The 16,845-nt window shown below is 36.0% G+C and overlaps 1 long non-coding RNA gene across 1 annotated transcript in view; it reads left to right on the top strand.

Annotated features, from left to right (window-relative positions):
- The window catches only part of LOC140136658 (uncharacterized), an 84,556-nt gene that overhangs the window by 10,529 nt on the left and 57,182 nt on the right, over positions 1-16,845 (top strand). The window lies entirely within an intron of this gene.

Genomic DNA, 16,845 nt, shown 5'->3' with positions numbered 1-16,845 from the left:
TACATATCGCAAGTTGAAAATGATAAACCATGTGGATTTTGATTGTGATATAAGAAACTCTGAGCTCATCACAAACCCCAAGACTGATCTATCTGGACTTATAAATCAATACAATGAGATTTTATGTTCCATATTGGAAAAACATGCACCTCTGAAATCAAGAACTGTCACATTAAGACCTCGCAACCCATGGTATAACGATGAAATTGCTGACGCGAAAAAGAAAAGAAAAGCGACTAGAGAGCGATGGCGGAAATCAAAGTTGCAAATCGACCGTGATCTTTTCAAGGCTCAGCGCCTCCTTGTAAACACATTGATTAATAAAGCAAAATCGTCATACTACAGGGATCAGATAGTAAACTGTGAAAACACTAAGGAACTTTATAATATTGTCGAATCACTACTCCATCAAAAGGGTAAACCCAAGCTACCGTCTCATTCTTCTAATCAAGCATTGGCAAATACCTTCAACAAATACTTCATTTCAAAAATCACCAACATCCGTGCATCTTTCACGCATAATGACTTTTCTCCAACTCCTGGACTTACTCCGCCATCTATATGTAATTCTACTGTGCCAGAGTTGAACACCATTTTGCCTGCCTCTGAGGAAGAAGTTCGCAAATTAGTCATGTCTTCTCCATCTAAGCATTGCCAATTGGATCCAATTCCTACTTCGATTCTCAAGGACCACATTGACCTTCTCCTCCCAACCATCACAAATATTGTAAATTTATCTCTTGAAACAGCTACTTTTCCTATGCAATTTAAAAGTGCTGTTGTTAAGCCATTGCTAAAGAAGGCAACTCTTGATTCTGAAAATCTCAGAAATTATCGACCTGTATCAAATTTAACTTTTGTGTCAAAAACTATTGAAAAAATTGTAGCATCTCGTCTGAACAATCACTTTGAAACACACAACCTTCTGGAAAAGTACCAGTCCGCGTACAAAACATTTCACGGAACCGAAACAGCACTTTTGAAGGTCCAAAATGATATCTTATGTGAACTTGATAAAAAACATGCTGTGTTCTTAGTTCTTCTGGATTTATCTGCGGCCTTTGACACTATTGATCACAATATTCTTCTTTCGCGTCTTGAATCCTTGGGTGTCAACGGCCCACCCCTTAAATGGGTTTTGTCATATTTGTCATGCAGAAATCAATCCGTCAGCATTGGAAATACTCTATCATCTGCGGTAGACCTACCATTTGGAGTACCACAAGGCTCTGTGTTAGGCCCCATATTTTTCTACTATATACGCATCACCTGTTATTGAAATTGCTCGTCATCATAACTTGAATGTTCATACTTATGCAGATGATACGCAGCTTTACCTTTCTTTTGATGTAAACAAACCCAAAGATGAAGACTTAGCTCGTCAGCGTATTGAAAACTGTATTTCTGATATACGATCATGGATGACAAAAAATAAACTAAAACTTAATGATGACAAAACTGAATTGCTCATAGTATCTTCCAAAAACTCTCAAAGTAAGATTCATCGTAACAGTATTCAAATCGGATCCTCAACTATATCTGCTTCAACCAGTGTGCGAAATTTAGGCGTGTGTTTTGATTCTACACTGTCAATGGATAATCATATTAAAAAAGTGTGTCAATCTGCTTATTTTCAAATTCGCAACCTACGTAGTATTAGGAAACTTCTGTCAAAGGAAACTGCCGAAATACTTCTTCACGACTTCATTACCTCGCGCCTATACAATGGAAATGTTCTACTAAATGGAATTACTGAACAACAGCTTAGGAAACTTCAACTTGTACAGAACTCTGCCGCACGCTGCGTTTTGACAAACACTGCAAATATGATCACATCACACCCATTCTTATGAATCTGCACTGGCTTCCCGTGACGTGAAAGAATTGTATTTAAAACTCTTCTTCTCACATGGAAAGGATTAAACAACATTGCACCTTCTTACATCACGGACCTTCTTGTTCCATACACACCTGTACGCACTCTCAGATCGTCAGACAAATGTCTATTAAAAATTCCACGATCTAATTATTCTCTGGGAGACCGTGCTTTTTCTACTGTTGCACCAAAACTTTGGAACTCGCTTCCCTATAATCTGAGACAATCAATTTCTGTTGATCAGTTCAAATCTGGACTCAAGACTTTCTTATTCAATGCTGCGTATAATGTCAGTGTTTGATTTATCATGCTTTTATACTGCTCTGTATTTTTGTTTTACATGTATTTATGGATTCTTTGGTTTCATGTTGATTGTACATGTATTTTGTATGAAATTGTATTGAGCTAACAATTTGGATAGCTGATTTGTTTTAATCAGCTATACTTTTTTTTGTAAACTCTGTTTTCATGTTTACTTGTACGTGTATCTTGTTTTCTGCGCCTTGGATTAGATTTAATTTTCTAGATAAATGGCGCATTATAAATGCTTATTTATTATTATTTATTATTAAAAGCAATGGTCATGGATATCGCTGAAATAAGCTTTGTTCAATCTTCGTTAATTTTCATGAAATGTGTACAGTACAATGTCTTCATTCGATCTTTGTTCAGCGTAATGTGTACGCATGCTTAATTAGTTAATCAAGATTTACTAATCTTTGTCGAAGCAAGAAATTTTTGATGACACCCTATGGTTTGTCAGGAAGCTAACCCCGTTCCATCCCTGAAACGCAAGTGTGAAATATTGAAAATTCCAACCCGAAAGATAAACTTCCAACTGATATTTTAACTATTTTTTTGTACCGAAAGGACTATAGGGCATCATCAAACTTTTGATATGTTCCCTAAAAAATCATCGAAATATGGATGTCAGATTTTGGAATTACGGCTTAGAAACCTTGAATGACAACTATTTCAAATCCAAATATTCAAAACATGATATCGAAACACTCAATTACACACACAGACAATCAGTACCCAGAGGTGATACATGCAATTTCATAGGCTAATAGTGTCTATGGGATTATTGAACTTAGCTTGAGGATGATGATGATGATGACATTTTTACATATTGATAGTTATAAGGGTGACCTGATAACCCAGATATTTTTGATCATGAGAAAATTGTGTTCTTATCAGGCTTTTTTTATTATGTCTTTCAAGGTTGTTATTGAATGTAGCTGGAAGCCTGATTTTTGCAGAAGCAATTTTTCCACCATGGTGGGATAATTCTGAATTGACACTTAATTTGGGTGTACTTTGTCTTGGGTCCAATCTCTATCATGGAAAGTTTGCTATATCTTTCTAAATATATGATTGTTTGTTCTAGATTTGGGTTTTAGCATTTCATATTTGAAAGAACTAATGTTTAATTGCAACATTTGAAACCACAAACCAAAACTGGGTGCTATGATGTACAAGATTGGGCTACGAGTATGCATTTTACCAAGTTAGCAATAGGTAATTGCTTCATTTTGCATATGCATGACTTTCTTTATTATACTCAAAATTATTATACATGTTATAAGGAAGTTGTTTACGTGCATTAGGCTCCTTCACAGCCGGTTTCTGTCGTGTATGTTTGCGAGTGAGCCACAAGCAGACTGGGTTGCCAGGGACTACAGGACAAAATACCTGTTTCTGACTATAACTATTAGCAAGGTCTAGCAAGGCCCTACCAGCTATACTGATAATGGTTAATTGGAAATCTGAAAATAAACACTTATTTTGTAAACAGATGATACTCTGTGATTATTTTTGGATGGAAACTTAGGAAATTGCTGTTAATGGAATAATTGATATATTAAACATACATTTTGTTTTGTCAACAATAAAAATCCATTCACAAATAAGGTTTTTAGGAACCATTTGACATTAAATATTTTGAACAATTGCTCTATGAAAAATGATATAAATGCACCCCTGCTGATCCATGCTACTGATAAGCTGTCAACAAGTGACCACTAATTCAACAATTTATAATGAGCAATTATCTGATCAGACAGGAACCAAGCTGGGTATAAGGTGCCCAGGCACCTGCATTGTAACTAGGGTTAGTTTATACCATCACTAATTGATGTTGGGAGTGACACTAGTGGGGGGGGTAAATACCAGTAATTGGGGTAGATAGTTGCTTTGGTTTTATACATTTTGGTAGAGCAACTGGGCAGTTAGTAGTAACAATTATAATCAACACATTCAGAAAATAAAGATTGAATTGAGCCAGGGAACCCCTGGGATTGAGTAGTCAGTCTTTTTGTGGCGCCCTCTACAGAGACGCCACAATATAGGCATGATTTTGTGAAAAGCTTCTAATTTCACTCTTGCTAGATTGACTTCATAATTGCTTTGCTAAAATTATGCCCAGCTCAGAAATAAAACCACACTTTGCTTGGATTTTATTTTATTATTGTTTTCTGATATGCACGGGATAAAATGGTGAGCGTATATTCTTTGTTTAAATATAAAATTAGGATTTATAAAAACACCAAATAAATCCTGACCTTTGTATGCGTTCAACCAGTTTACCGTGTGCCTTAGAACCCGATAGACGGTGACATTTGACCATACACTAGGATCCACAACATGCTCATCTATCATGGGAACAGTTCTTAAACCGTAATACATTTGTACCGTCATCCTTTGAAAATTTGGGTACACAAACTCATACTCTGCAACTTGAGGTCAAATTTTGCACTATGATTATGTAATTGAGGTTATTGGACTATGCCATTGGGATGAGACTCTTGTGGTCCATAGTGATAAGATCAATTAACGAGGCTTCTTAAACTGATGGCTTTTGTTTGCTAATTACCATAGAATCTATATAGCGGTTATTGCCAAAGTTGCAATATGGTGGCACAATTGGGTGGCAAACTGTATGCAAACAACATGGCATATTAATTATACATGTTCTACATTGTTGTATTTTAAAACACTGACTAGCTACTACCTCCATGATTGGATTAAGTAAATAACTAAATCCTGTTATCTACCCAGCAATGTTTGCTTATCTTAATAATTGTAAGAAACTGGAGTTTTAAATTAGAGAGTTGACAGGAAGTTGTAAGAGTTAAATTGTTATGGATAATGATTGGTGTAAGCGCGAAAATGTTGAATGTCAGATCAAAGTCATCCGAGGTGAATTAAGTAATGTCAATCACAAATTGTTACAGGTCATTTGAGGTGGACTAAGTTTATATTTGGATTGTCAGAACACCTTCCCCAATCAAACACATTTCTCTTACATTTGGTCATCTTCTACTCTTCCCTAGAAAAATCATTATAATACCAAATCTACACACCATGGAATTCACCATATCACGTCCAAGTTCACATTGGGCGCCACATTCCTTTTTTAAAGGAATTTTTATTGATTATAATTGTTAACGGTCATCTGAGCCTGAGGTGGAATTATAAGTATTGTAGTAAAATGGGGTTCTGCTCATTTAATCTAGTGATGTGCGCCTGTAAGCTGTTTTTTTGTTAGTGACCTCTGACCTTGGTTGCACGTGAATTGGAGATGGCTGCTTGCACGAGTGTGTTTACAATGTGAAACTTGATCGGAAAACCGTTTGATACTAGGGAAATCATATGAAATCAATAATAATGAGGTGACATTGTAATTGCAGAGGAATATTGTGATTGCAGAGCATAATTTGGGACGATTGACAGTGATTTTTGTGTGATTTTGTGCAGTAAGCTTACTAATGAAACTACTCAAGTTGAAATGTGCATCAGCATGATCATGGAACATTGAACACTCAAGTCTGACTCGGAGACCTTCTATAAGTTACTGAAATATCAAACTGGAAGTTGTCGTAGCATTATAGACTACCATTTAACAGGTGACAGTTATTGAAGTACTTATATGCAGTGTTGTTGTGATTTTATGACAAGAAAAAGAAAGAATAACTTCTGTTATATTTATGTGTGCAGTCTGAATCACTTTTCATTTGGAACAATTAGATCTCTCGGGGTCTTCCACTGGCCCCAAACGTCCACCCGCCATCGCCGCTCGGCCCGAACCCCATTTCTTCACAGTATATATTGTTGGATTGTCAGAATGTTCAAAGTCATGTCATAAAACGTAATCACAAAGTCATCTGAATATAGATTGTTGGATTGATGCGAAACTTCGGTGGATGTGATTTCCATTGATCCCTTTGTTTGTACAAGTATAAATTCAGTATAAATTAAATGTAGACCTATTTAACACACATTTTTCAATTTAGCTTATAGTATGTCATTGGTGGTATTCGTGGTAACAACATTTCCAACCCGGTTAGTTGTGCATGTGCTACACAAAAAAAAAATTACTAGCATTCCAAGTACTTGTCAATGTAAAATTATGAAACATGAATTTCATCCATGGTGTTGTCTTTTTAAAGACATTTCTTGTTTCTCTCTGTTTTATCTTATGAATATTAATTGTCATGTGTACATTTATCATATGTGACCTGCTCCCACGAAATGAGCATGAAGTTGCAAGTCGAGACCTTCCAATTGTTGCAGTGGCGTAGATTTCTTTTTGACATTGGGGGGATGGAGTTGGAAAAAATTCTTGAAGTGTAGTCAATCCAGCACCTTTTGGCAACAGAAAAAGTTTATGGTACAATTGCGAAAAATTTTGGGGCTAAAATGGGCAAATATGAGGTTAATTTGGTCAGAAATCGATTATCAGTCGTCAACATTGGGGGGATGATTGTATGGACCATCCACCCCTGGCAAAATATTGGGGGGATTTATCCCCCCATCCCCCCGGGATCTATGAATTGTTGAGTTGCTGTTGTTTGTTTGAAGACGCCTGTATATAAGTTGCATGTCCTTTGTGAATGGGACATAATGCCATCTTAATTAGATACTGTGTCTCAAAGCTTGCGAGAAATTAAAAACCTAATACCGAATGCGTTTTTTTTATTGTATTTTTTTATGTTTATTTTTTATGTGTCAGTTCAGGATTTCGGACAAGAATTTGTGCAAAAATTACCCAATGTTACAAATGTTGGAATAGTAGACAAATAAAGCAAACTATTATTCTTCTCTTTTATTGTTTTTGTGTCCAAAATTTGCAAAAGAAATCTGAATCTTATGATCCAATACGAATCTTGAGTTTTATTTTTGCCTTTTTGTTTAAAAAAATAAAAAGACAAAAAAAAATGAATTTCTTGATTTTCAAAGAGTACTACATGTACGTGCACGATTTTACTAACGTGTGCGGCAGCTTTGAGACACAGGATTTAATTAAGATGGCCTAATGTACTGAAGTGCCCCCATTCCCAAAGGACATACCGCTGCTAATACATGTCATACATGTGTCTTCAAGCAAAGAACATCAACTCATTTTGTGGGAGCAGGTCACATTTTATGTTGAAATAATGAAATCTTTTTGAGCTACTTTCAGTACTCAATAAATGTGAAAAAAAATACATATAAAAAATGTGAAGACCTTGAAATTAAATTTTGAAGTTGCTAGCGCCCTAAGAAAATGACTTGTCTCCTTAAAAAGGTGTGGTTCAATTTTTCATGTGGTAACCACAAATCACTACGTTTTTGTTCACACCATTTAAATGAAGCATTATCTCGGGCATTAAATTTCACTTGGGTAATGAGCAAAATATGAGCTTTCCTTGATACTTTTGATGAATGACCCGTCGTAATTGAAAAAAAAAATTAAACTTGACAGACAACTCATTTAGCTAGATAAGATCACATCAGGTATGGCTTCATTTAGGCAAAAAAATAAATTGTTTGGTTGCCCTTCCAATAAAACAATTTGGAGGGTCGGTACGTCGATCCTTTTTTGTTTTTCATGAGTTCTTCCTCCATTTTCCCTCCATTTTGAAAATGCTAGTATTGACGGATGTGTGATCATTTTACGGTACTTGATACTGTCTAAATTTAAGGTTTCTTTAAAAAAAGTGATTGAAAAAAACAATGACCCAAGGTTTCTAATTTTTTGGGTCGGTCTATGAGCGTGTTTATAGTGAATATACCGCATTTTGAGTATACCGTACACGATAATCCTTGTATATGTACCGATACTCTTGCTGTTTATAGTGGGACACAGTTACAGCACAAATGATATACCAACTAACATTATCGTACATTTGCAATGACCCCGAGGTCACACGGAAATGTGTAAATATTGTGGGCGAGGTATAAACAGCCCATTCAACAATATGATCATGGCGGTGAACATGTAGCTTCTGTTTTGATAACTCTTGGGGTGAGAATCGTTCCGAATGTCCCTGCGCGCATCCTACGCATCATGAAAAAGCTCCTACTTCGGTAATACACACAATTTATACTGGTGTGTTTATAGTGGAATATCTCGCCACAATATCCTTCGGTTGAGAAGGATATCGATGTACCGTACATACATATACTGCTAGTGTTTATAGTGGGCAAGTATCCGGATAATCTCTAACCGGGTAGAAATTGTACCGCAATGTACCGCACATCTGCTCCCACTATAAACACGCTCTCTGAGGGCAACCAAACATTTTTTTTTTTTTGCCTTACCTAGATGTTTTTCTGATCTTTGACACAGACTGGGTTTATTCTTATACAAATTGTGATGCAGGAAAAAAATCTTACTTTTTTCTGACTTTTGAAATTGCTTACAAAAATGATAAATGATCTTCCCTCAAAATCAAGCTCAATTATGAATTAAGAGTTTGAACTATTTAAATAATGCATTTTTGACTAATTTTAGTTTCGAAGTATAAAATATTAGACCTGCAATCTCCTGGAAAAGCTAAATTTAATCAAAATTTTGTGAAAGTTAATCCCGGTGCTCAGCTGTAGCAGATGGTTGATTTCTAAGGAAAAAGTGTGAATAAGAAAGGATTTCTTAAAAATAAGAGTAAGAAAATCTGTGTTAATGGTTCATGCAGGTTTTCTAGGTGCAATTTGAGCTGCCAAGGAAAAATCTTAGAATACTACTATTGCTATCCAAAGTTTTCACAGTAAATAGGTTAATAATTTTAAGTTAACATTGTCAAATTCTTTTTTGAGATATTTTGACTTTTAAAAAAGCACTCATGTTAAAATGCACAAAGGGTTTAGATCTACTTCAAAATTGCTATAATGTTACTTAAAACTAGGATAAATTTAGTAAAAGTGCTGCTGCTTTGCTATTTAATAGAGTATTAGAAATACAGGGTGTCCAACAAAGTATTAATACTGTTGCTTCCATCAAAGCAAATTTTCCACGGTGTTTTGAAGCTTTATATGCTGATCAATTTGATTTTAGGATGACAATAATCTATCTCACTTGTTTTCTGTCAAATTATTAATTTCGCTATTTTTTCACACAAAAAAGATCAAATATGGTACTAACTCTCATGAAAATGGGGCTATTCTAGTTGAAATCCATACACCCTTATGGAAGATGTGACCTTAATCTTCCACACAGGGAATATGAATTTCAATATTACCTGAAAGGATGACTCCATTTAAAATCTGCACCCCCTGTGTGGGATATTGAGGTGGTGTCTTCCATAGAGGTATATGAGTTTCAACTGGAATAGCCCAGCTTTTCCATTGGTGTAAAATGAAATGAACAAAAACACACTTGTCAACTTGGCTGTTTAATCATGTAGCTCTACGTGAGATGTATTATTATAATTGCGAGAAAAATTCAAAATTGCTCTGTTTCATAAGAACAGATTACATGCATGTGGTCTATATTGGCTGATTCCAATTAGATGCGAGTTAGTTCATGATGAACATTACAAATATGCCAAAAAGACCAGATTTTTGAAATAATTTAACAGAGAATGGATTATTATGGCTTTAAAGCTGCAGAATCCATTTGAATACCCTACCACTAGGTTTCCAATATGAGTTATAGGGACAGTAAATGCAGAACAAGCACAGTAAATGCCAATGTAAAAATGAGACATTGAACTTCAACTGTTGCTCTGTAAAAAAAAAGAAATAGTAGCTTGTTCCAGTACTAATCATTTTGAGATACCCTGTATGTCAGATATTGCCTTGAAGGCTGACATTTTACATGACTGGGAAGGATAATTTTGGCACCATCAAATACTTGGATAGAATTTTAATAAAGCTTCATACGTGCTGAGTGTGACCATGTTTGATCAAAATTTACATTATTCTGTGATGCTTTTGTGTATGTGACCTGTACCCACTAATCCAGGAACATGTTAGCAGACAGTATTGGGCTATTCTGTTTGAAATCCATACTCCCCCTGTGGAAGATTTTAGCTTGAGCCTTCCACAGAGGGAGTATGGGTTTCAAATAGAATAGGCAAAAATATAACTTCCACTTGAAATACTCACTCCAGCTGTGAAATATATAGGTAAAGCCATAAACAGGGGGAGTATGGGTTTCAAAATAATTAACCCTAGCCAATTACATTTGAAAAACATACTCCCTCTGTAGAAGACCTTTCTTGAATCATCAACACGGGTATGACAGATTTCAAATGGAATGGCCCAATGAGGTAAACATTTCTGTGCACAGTGGAATGCCGTAAATGTCTTTCTTGCTCTATTACTCCAGTAACGAAACATTGTAGATTGTGCAAACTATTCCTTATTTTTATATCACAAACAATTTTAGACCAGTTTTGTTAAATTCCATTTTTTAAGGTTCACTAGTCCTAAGATTCATTAGTCCAAAAAAGTAAAGCATATTTGCTGGTCCAAAAGTTAGCGTTAAGTTCAGGGTTAGGGTGATGTTTAGGCTAGAGTACTAGCAAACTAAAGGACTACAGGGTGTATCAAAATGATTGGTACCGAGACATGTGACATTTTCAAAAATATATCAAAAATATTAGATTGCTAATTAATATTGTTTTTGTACTATAAATAGAAAGGGGCATATGTTAACTTATTGATCTAATAATCTGACGATGAAAGGTTGATGCATCTGGGAGCTATTGTCAATTAAATGAAGATCGGCGTAATCATGGTTTTACTTATACACAACAAGATGAATATGTTCACTGCTTGAAATGTTTATTGCATACGGCTTTGACATTACTATCAACCAATAAATATTGATTAGAACACATCGTGAATGAAGAAATATGCAAGGAAAAAATAAAACATTTCCAAGATCTAAAACATAAATATCATTCTCGACAGGTATTTGTAATAAAATAGAGCGCAACAGCTTGAAAATGGTGCGCTGACGGATCCAGCGTTACGATGAAAAGTGTAAAACACCTACTTTCCTTTAGAATCATGTAACTTCTGAACCGAATGTGCTATCTTTAAGATCTAAAATCAGAGAGAAGATAAAACTACTATCATTTCAAATAGGTAAACAATTAACCACAAACTGGTACAAAACATAGTAAAAAGAAATCTGCAAAAATGAAAAGTCGTCGGTACCAATCATTTTGATACACCCTGTATTGGACATTTAGGAGTTGTGCAATAATCATGTGTACCCCTGGGGTGGTCAATTATAGGGGGGGTCAAAGATTTTTCGCCACTGCCAAAGGTGGAGGGGGTCATTTTTAGAAGTCACCATGGGGGGGGGGGAGGACATATGATTATTGCACAGCCCCTTATTGGAGTAGCAGATGGAGAGTGATATAATTGTCCTCAGAAAGGTTTCTGCAATCAGGTTGGTAGCCTTGTAAAAAAACAAACATTATATATGGATTGAATGCAAATGGAAGACAAATGATGAGAACATTCATGTACTTATCTCATACATCTCATAAATTGTATTACCACATTGCAAATTTGAATTTTTATATTATGTACATATAAAATACACTGTTAAAAACATTAGGTAAAATGTCACACAGTTCTGCATAAAAGAGTGTACAAATTTGATATCATCCACTGGATGTTTGGATGCAAAATTTATCAGTAACCCTAATAGAGTAAATTGGATATATTAGGCCTAATTTTAGCCCGAATTTTAGCCAAAGTTGATATTACTATTAGGCGTATACACATTTTTATCCAAAATATTGAACGGTTGAAAGTTTATTCAAGACAACTTTTTGACAGTGGTATTCCAATCAAAACATAATCCTGGCATCTTTTATGGAAATAAAAGAAGCGTGTTGGTAAGGCACTAAGAAACCCCACGAGAGGGTGCAACATGAATTCCATATACCTACCTATAGTGTCAGTAACCTCCCATGAGATTCACACATAAGTCTAAGGAATAACCTTACAACCATCGTTTTAGCATGTTCACAACAATTTTCAGAACCACCCCAATACTAGGCATGTTTGTACTCCTTTCAGTGCATTTTTTTCTTCAAACACATTTTAAAAATAACCATCACAATCAAAAATAGATGTAAAATTTTAACTTTTTTGACAATTTTATAAAAATTATTTTTCTTTTTATCCTCGGGCTTCCACACCGGTGGAAATGGTTAATGAAAATAATCACGGAGTTGAGCGTACAATACAAACTACTATATAATAGTCACCTTTTTCATTCTTTTGCAAGATTTACCTCTCTCGATCCATATTGGGCTATTCTAATTGAAATCCATACACCCCCTATGGAAGACATGACTTAAATCTTCCATACAGGGAGTATGTATTTCAAATGGGGTTACCTGTTTTGGTGACTCCATTTGAAATCTACACCCCTTGTATGGGAGATTAAGGTCATGTCTTCCACAGGGGGTGTATGGATTTCAACTGGAATAGCCCATTTTGCAGACTACACTCTAGTGACTTCACTATAGTCTGTAAACCAACAGTACTATCATATTACCCACTTCATGCAACTACCCCAGACAGCTTGGCTGACTGCGCGGGTGATATTTTGTCTCCTTTTCATTCTTTAAGGGGGGAAAATACGACTAAGAGGGGAAAAGGGAAATAAAGTGTTGTGTAGTGTAGACTTTACAAGGCAGTATTTGGCTTGGATTGGAGCCACTTTTGTGCCCGATATAATTAAGTTGGGAAAATCCAAAAAGAACAAGTTTAAACTATGTCTGACAAGGTTTTTTTCATGAAAACACAGTGCCTTTGACAACTTGAATTAACAAATTGAGGCTTTTTGCCTGATAATGTTGTTTCTAAAGTAATGAAAACAGCTAGATTTTTTTCCACAGGTTATTTCTTGTTCATACCATGTTTTAACTTGGTTTTGGCGTACACATTAATGTTATAGAGTGTCCCAACCAAAATCAGTGGCGTTCACAAATTGGAGAAATTTGGGGTCACCCATTAGGTCGAAGGGAATCAAGATCCATGGCCCTCCCACTTTTGAAAACCTGCTGACACCACTAACCAAATTGTTTTGTCATCTATTTGTGTTATTGTTTGATGTTTTAATTATGAATTTTTTATGAAGCTCTCTGTTTGTATTTTACCATTCTAGACAACTTCTAGATAATTTGGTATCGGGATAAAAAACCCAGAAAAAAGCAAACAACAAACAAAAACAAGGATTTTGCATGAGGAGTCTACCACAATACCCCATGGTGGCTCTGAAAAGAGCTTGGGAAAAAGTTGGCATTTTTTGCCTTAGGCCTATTGTTCACAAACTGCCTAAATTTGAATCTGACCAATTTTAGGGTGGGCTGGTTCGTGAACCCATAGCCTCATCTCCAAAAAGATGAAATTTTAATACATCCAGTCCTTTGACAAAGACATTGTCCAATTTGTTTGTTTTTTTGGGTTTTTTTTGGTTGTTGACAGACATTACAAGAGGGGTGGTGGCCTATGGGGCATGATATATGCAATTATGCGTAACTCACAAATTTAATGTACAAATCAACTCAAGCTTTTTGTGTTGATATCTATTGAACCATATCATGTAAAAGAGGAATCTAAAATCATGATGTGAACAAATCTCTGCTTCCTTCCTAACATGATAAAATAATGGTGAATACCAGTCAGGCAGAGTCGGTGGTTGCATAACTGATGCATGTGTGCTGCTGCAAACACTAGTCGCGTCAGACGGTTATAGAATTCTCAAGGATCGGCGTGCTCGAGACCGAGGATCGAAAATTGTGATTCCTAAGTTAATATCCTAAGTGCATGTCCACAAGACTCAATTGAAGACCGGAATCCTCAAGTTTTGCAATGCCTGATGACATAAGCTCTGGAATTACAACCGGAAGCTTACTGTGACCCATCCATAGGCGAGATCCCGGTGGGTGGGGGGGGCAGGAGAGGGATAAATCCCCCTCCCAATATTTTGCCAGGGGATGGTCAATACAATCATCTCCCCTCATACTGCAGTTACTGTCCGTTTTCCTATACACAATACACAGTGCTCTCACCATTGAGCTGTGACCTCTACAAATCGTGCCACGTTAAAAGGATAGGCATTTGCCTAGTTAACGCCAATGTGTGAATAATAACCGCCAATATTAAAAGTACTCTCAAAAACTTCTAGCAAATATATTTCTCTAACATGACCTAAAATTACAGCTAGGTTAGATGTTCAGAAATATTCGTACTTTGGTAAAACAGTGAGTGAGGGCAAGGCATAGCTAGCCAAATCCCGTGTTAATTGAATGGAGATTTGACCGAAAATTTTGGTAAACGGACCGCTCACTTCTGAATAATGCCACACTAAAACGGTACAAGCTACATTTAAAGTACTCTCTGTTCGATCATCATGATGAGTTTTTAAATAGTATGCGAAATTTGGTACTGTAGGTAATTGACAAAGGGTCGTACTCGCTGATGAGTAAGTGACAGTGAACATGAAAATCAGGGCCCATAACCCAAGTTAGTAGCTAGTTAGTGGAGGCCAATCACGGGACTGATTATTGATTATTGAAGTGCCTTATTAATAGATACGCATACGATTTAGGGCAAAGAAAAAAAAAAACCGGGACACTTTTGGAGACATCATCATCATCATCATCATCATCATCATCATCATCATCATCATCATCATCATCGACATCATCATCATCATCACTTTCTACATTTTTTCTAAACAACATAGGGCCTACCGTTTTAATAAGATTTTTTCTTGAAATGCATGTAACTATAATTATTGTTTAGAGCGTGCGTGATGAAATAAAACATCACGATTTTCATCACAAAACAAAGTAATAGGCCTACAAAAGAAATACATTTTTCGAGAGTGATTAAATAAAACATCACGATTTTCATCACGGAACAAAGTAATACATAAGACATCGTTTGTTTGATTGCAATCAACCGCGACAGTTCGTCTCACACACATAACAATGCACTGCGATCAGGTAGGTTGATGACAACATTTGATTGAATGGACTGCACTGCGCCATGATTACGTGCACCGGTTCAAATCCTTTGTTTGGAGCCAATCAATAATTTCACGTACAGCCTCTATGCAAATTTTAGTTTACACACGCTGCAGCTGGGGTAATCGACCGAAGCTGGTTGCCGTTAGTGATCGAATGCATGAGCTTATTTGCTTTATTGAATCGATTTACTGGATTAATTTCCTGTTAACTGGGTTTAATGCCACAAAGGTCGAATCGGGCTTGCCATGGACCATAAGTGCATCATGTCCAATGTTGATGCTTGTATGTGGGTTTCTCAAATTAACCAGAATCGCAAAATGTATCATTCACATGGCAGTAGTACTTCAGCATCACTCTGGGAAATTGTAAAGTCTCCTAAATTTCTTGGGATGATAAATTTGGGGCAAACTTAGGGATTGGAATCCTTGAGAGCATTCACATTCCAGTTATTGCTCAAGAAATGCGTAAGGTTTTGCTCAAGAACTGCGTTGCTTAAGCTTACAGTCACTATCGGGGAAGATTATTGGGTAATATGAGATTACTTATCACAAATATCAAATAAATTGTGGGCATGAAACTGATCTGGAAGATGTCTAGACAATTAATTTACTGCTCCCAATCAATCTCATTATGCATGACAATCAGGCGAGCATCTTTTATTCACATTTAGTTTCAAATATCTTTTGTTTAATCTCTTGATAATTGACAAGCAAATGATAAGGTTCAAGATCTTACTTAATAAATTATCTTCATATGCTGCATAAAATAATAGTTTTATATCCCTCAAGGTTATTTCTAGATCTCTTTCTTTGGGCACTACTTGATATCATACCCATGCAATCACCTTAGTCAGATAATATCTATAGTGAAACATTAAAAACGTCTCTTCTTTCATGCTTAACCCTTTTTATTTCTTTTTACGTTCATTTTTTGTGTAAAAAGGGCCAGTATTTCATGTCGTGGCATGTCAAATAAAGTTATGCACACATGTTGATTGTCTCACACCATGGGTACTTTAGCAGTGAGTTTTGCATGATCTCAGCTTTATGCCAAAACAATGCTCTATTATATTTGCATAGGCCTAAGTATTGTTTTAAATTCACATTACGTTTTACTACCTGGAGAGAATTGCTCAAAAATTGGAATTCCCTCTGAGGTTCGTATCTGTCAATGAATTGACCAGATCACAAGGATGTCATTATAGCTAGAGGCAGTATATCCACAAATGGGTCAATGAGTTACATAAAAATGATCTTGTGTGGTATTTGGTTCCCAGGAAGTGAGTTTTGCCTGAGGCAATTTGTGGTTAAATGTTGATCCCTCACTACAAGAGTTATTACCATCGATTTGGTTGAAAAAGGAGGTGAGACATGATCAAATCTCTCCAGTTAACAAAACGTAATGACAAATTTTAAGTATGTAAAAAAGCACTGAACATACTGTGCAAATTATAGAAGGCTTTTGACCCCAATGTACAACAGTCAGTGGCTGAGCTAGAATTTCTGTAAAAATATTACACGGAATGGTAGGCCTATCTTGATATAAATAAAAATAAAAAAGGGGCTGCTCGTACACAGTTTTGTAGGACAAAATAGTTGAGTCAGTCCCCCATGCAATACCCCCTTGGATCTGTGAATGGTCATCGTTATTTGCTGTGCATATGCTATGTGTGGGCAGGCCCGTACGGTCAGAATGTTT

Source organism: Amphiura filiformis, chromosome 16 (genome assembly GCF_039555335.1).
Source record: "Amphiura filiformis chromosome 16, Afil_fr2py, whole genome shotgun sequence".
In the NCBI taxonomy this organism is placed as follows: Eukaryota; Metazoa; Echinodermata; class Ophiuroidea; order Amphilepidida; family Amphiuridae; genus Amphiura; species Amphiura filiformis.
The sequence above is the reverse complement of the archived record's forward strand: the minus strand, read 5'-3'. Positions and strand labels throughout refer to the sequence as shown.